This window comes from Cavia porcellus, unplaced genomic scaffold (genome assembly GCF_034190915.1).
Source record: "Cavia porcellus strain 051 isolate PalLab524CR breed Dunkin Hartley unplaced genomic scaffold, mCavPor4.1 scaffold_6, whole genome shotgun sequence".
Classification (NCBI taxonomy): domain Eukaryota; kingdom Metazoa; phylum Chordata; class Mammalia; order Rodentia; family Caviidae; genus Cavia; species Cavia porcellus.
The window spans coordinates 41,672,097-41,676,703 of record NW_026947489.1 but is presented as its reverse complement, the minus strand read 5'-3'; positions in this window follow the sequence as shown (position 1 = coordinate 41,676,703).

Sequence of the window (4,607 nt, the reverse complement as noted above, 5' to 3'; positions counted from 1 at the left end):
ATTTTCCCTGATATATTATTTTTCCCATTTATTCTTGTCCTTTCACTGTGTTTATTGAGTTTTTTGTATCTTATGTACTCTTAGCATTTCTTACACTAGGGAGACTATATGGTATTTACACATGTGACTTTGATTTACTTCACTTATGAGTATGGTCTCAAATTACATCCATTTACTTATGAATATCTCAATGTGATCATTTTTTATAGCAGTGTAATACTTCACCATATAAAAATACCACATCTTTTGTATCTTTTCCACAGTTCATGGGCATTTAGGTTGTTCCCAAGATCTGGCTATTACAATGCTGCTGCTATAAGCATGGGTGTACATATCACTGTGGTATGATGTTTTCAGTTCTTCCGGAATATGGCCCGAAGTGGAATACCTGGGTCAAATGGGATCTCCAATCCCAGTTTTTTGAGGAATCACCAGACTGACCTCCTCAGTGGTTGCACCAGTCTACACTCCCACTAATGGTGCAGAAGAGTTCGATTTTCACTACAGCCTCTCCAGCATTTATTTTGGTAGTTTTGTTTATTCTGGCCATTCTTTCTGGAGTGAGATGGAAACTCAGTGCTGTTTTAAATTACATTTCTCTAATGACCAATGAAGCTGAACATTTTTTCATGTATTTATTTGCCATTTGTATTTCTTCATCTGAGAACTGTGTATCTATGTCAGATATTCATTTTTGGAATGGGTCTTTGAGTTCAGAGGATCTGATTTTTAAAAATTATTTATGTTCTGAACAGAAGTCCTTTGTCTGAGGGACTGTTCAATAAGATATTTTCCCAATTTGTGGGTTTTCTTTTCACTATGCAGGAGATTTCTTTTGACATGCAAAAACACCTTAATAGGATGCAATCCCAGATGTTGATTTTCTGAGGTATTTCACGTGCAGTTTGATTCTTTTTCATGAATTCTCTACCTACCCCTATGTCAAGATTTGTACATACTTTGCCTTCCAAAAAATTTAATGTTTGTGTTTTTAATATGTAGATCTTTAATCCATTTAGACTTGAGTTAGTACAGGGTGGTAGGTGGTCTGGTTTTAGTTTTCAGCATACAGACAGCCAATTTTTCCAGCACCATTTATTAAAGAGATGTTTTTGGTCATTTTACCAAAGATAACGTAGCTGAGTGTGTTTGTAGTTGTATCTTTTAATCATTACATTGATCTTCGGCTCTGTTTTGATTCCAGTACCATGCTCATTTTATTACAGTAGCTTAGTAGTATAACATCAAGTCAGGGATTGTGATGCCTCCTGCCTTGCCTTTGTTGCTTAGAATTGCCTTTGCTATTCTAGGTCTCTTCTGGTTCCAGATTAATTATAGGAATGATTTCTCTAGACTTGTGAGGTATGCTAGTGGCATTTTGATTGGGGTTGCATTAAATCGGAATAACAATTTTGAGAGAATGGCCATTTTCACAATGTTTGTTCTTGCTATCCATGAAAAAGGGACATCTTTCCATTTTCTGAGGTTCTCATCAATTTCCTTTTTCATGGTACTATAATTTTCCCTGCACAGATCTTTTACTTCTTTTGTTAGATTGATTCCTAAGTATTTCATTTTCTTGGATGCTATTATAAAGAGTAGCTTCTCTTATTTTTCTCTGTGATTTTGTTGTTAGTGTATAGGAATGCTATTGATACTTTGAGTGTTGGATTTGTATCTGGCTACATTATAAAATTTGTTGATTATGCCTAGGAGTCTTTCAATGCAGTTTTGGGGGTCTTATATGTAGAGTATCATGTCATCTGCAAATAATGATAATTTATCTTTTTTTTCCCTATCCTTACTCCTTTATTTCTCTCTTGTCTAATTGCTTTGGATAGTATTTCTAGAAATATATTGAAAAGCAGTGGTTATAATGAATATTCTTGTTTTCTTACTGATTTTAGGCCAAAGGCTTTCATTTTTTTGGCCATTTAATATGATACTGGCTGTTGGTTTGTCATAGATGGCTTTTATCATATTGAAGTAAAGACCATTTGTTCCAATTTTCTGTAAGGTTTTTTATCATAAATAAGTGACCTTATCAAAGGCTTTTTCTGCATCTATAGAAATGATCACATGGTTCTTCTTTCTGGCTCTATTGATAATGATGGATTACATTTATTGATTTGTGTATGTTGAACCATCCCTGCATTCCTGGGATGAATTCCATTTGGTTGGGTATAATCTTCTTGATGATTTGCTGCATTCTGGCTGCCAAAATTTTATTGAGAATTTTTGCATCTATGTTCATTAGGGAGATTACCCTGAATTTCTCTTTTTTAGTTGGGTCTTTCCCAAGTTTTGGTATTAGAGTAATGCTTGCTACAAGAGTAATGCTGGTTTCCATCTCAGTTTCACTGAAGAGTTTCAGGAGTGTCAGCATTAAATCTTCTTGAATCACTTGTAGAATTCCCCAGTGAATCCATCTGTACCTGGGCTTTTCTTGGTTGGTAGGGATTTAATTATATTTTCAAGTTAATTAATTGAAATTGGGTTATTCAACAGTTTTACGTCTTCGTGACCCAGCTTTGGAATTTCATGTTTCTAGGAATCTATTTCTTCTGTGTAATCAAGCCTATAAGAGTAGAGGTTTTCAAAATAGGTATTGATGATCTTCTGTATTTCAACAGTAGTGAAATAGTGATCTCACCCTTTTCATTCCTTATTGCATGAATTTGAGTTTTTTCTTTCCTTTTTAAAATAACATTGGCTCGAGGCCTGTGAATTTATTCTTTCAAAGAACTAATTTTTTGACTCACTGATTCTTTGTGTTGTTTTCTTAATCTCTATTGCATTGATTTCTGCCCTGACCATTATAATTCCCTCCCTCCCTTCTTTTGGCTTTGGGCTTGACTTGATCTTCTTTTGCTAGATGTTTGATGTGTAGCATCAGGTTGTTTATTTCTGTTCATTCTGTTTTCCTGATGTGGGAGTACACCACAATAAATTTTCCTCGGAGGACTGCTTTCATTGCATCCCAACGGTTCTGGGAAGATATATTTGTATTTTCATTTGCCTGTAAATATTGTTTCATTTCTTCTTTCATTTCCTCTGTGACCCACTAATTGCTCAAGAGTGTATTATTCAATTTCCATGTGTTTGTGGGGGTTTTTGTAGTTTGTCATTAATTTCTAGTTTCATAGCACTATGACCCGATGACAAGCATGGGATAATTTCACTTCTTTTGCATTTACTTAAGCATGTTCTATGGGCTAGTATACAGTCTATTTTAGAGAACGTTCTATGTGCTGCTGAGAAGAATGTATATTCTGATGTTGTGGGCTGGAACACTCTGTATTCATCTGCCAACCTCATTTGTTCACAGCTGTGATTCACTTGTTATTCTTTGCTGCTTTTCTGTCTGGTTGATTTATCCCTTTGTGTCAATGGTGTGTTATGTTCTCCTGTTACAATTATGTTATTGCTTATTTGATTTTTTATTTCTATTAATATTTGCTTTGTATAGCTGGTTGCTCTGGAATTTGGTTCATATATATTTAAGATAGTTATCTCTTCCTCTTGAAGTTTTCCCGTAACTAATATGTAGTGACCTTCTTTATCTCTTCAGATAATTGTTGGTTTGAAATTCATATTGTCTGCAAGCAGAAGAGCTACCTCGACTTTTTTTTGGTGGGGGGGTCCTGTTGCATGGAGTATTGTTTTCCATCCTTTGACATTCAGTCTGTTTCCTTTTGGGTTAGAAGGGTTTCCTCTATACAGTATATGGTTGGATGCTGTTTCTTGGTCCATTCTGCCAGTCTGTTTCTTTACATTGGTGAATTGAGACCATTTACATTAATGGTTGTAACTGATATATATTGATTTACTTTTGACATGTTATCTATCTGGTATTGATTCTCTACCTTTCCACGCTGTTTAATTGTTTGCCTTGCTTAGTGGTTGTCTATCTAGAATGTCTTTCAATATTCTTTGCAGTTTTAGTTTGGTAGTCATGAAGTTCTTTAGCTGTTCTTTGTCATGGAAGTATCTTATTTCTTCATCCATTTTGAAGGTCAGTTTTGCAGGGTATATCAGTCTGGATTGGAAGTCATTTTCCTTTAGGATCTGAAATACTTCACTCCATGCTCTTCTTGACTTCATTGTTTCTGTTGAGAAGTCTGATATTATTCAGATAGGCATTCCTTTATAGGTGATCTATCTGTCTCTTCTCTCTAGCAGCTTTTAATATGCTGGGTTTTTTTTTTTTTTTTATTTGTACTGGGGACAGTACAAATTTGTACTCACAACTGCGCACTTGCAAGGCAGGTGCTTATGCCACTGAGTTAAATCCCCTGCCCCTATATTCTGTTCTTACATTGGATTTCTGGGATCCTGCTTATTGTGTCTGGGTGTAGTTATCTTTGGGTTATGGTCATTTGGAGTTTTAGATGCTTCACTGATCTCTATGTCGGTTTCCATTCTTTTTTTGGAGATATTTTCAGCTATTACTTCTGAAAATAGCCTCTTGATATTGTGTTGTCACCTTCCTTTTTCTTTATCCCTATCAATCTTATGTTGTTTTCCTTTGCATCATCTTGAAATGGATGAATGTTATTATTTCCTGGTTCCTTGTTACTGTTAAAACATCTTTCCTTTCCTATTCA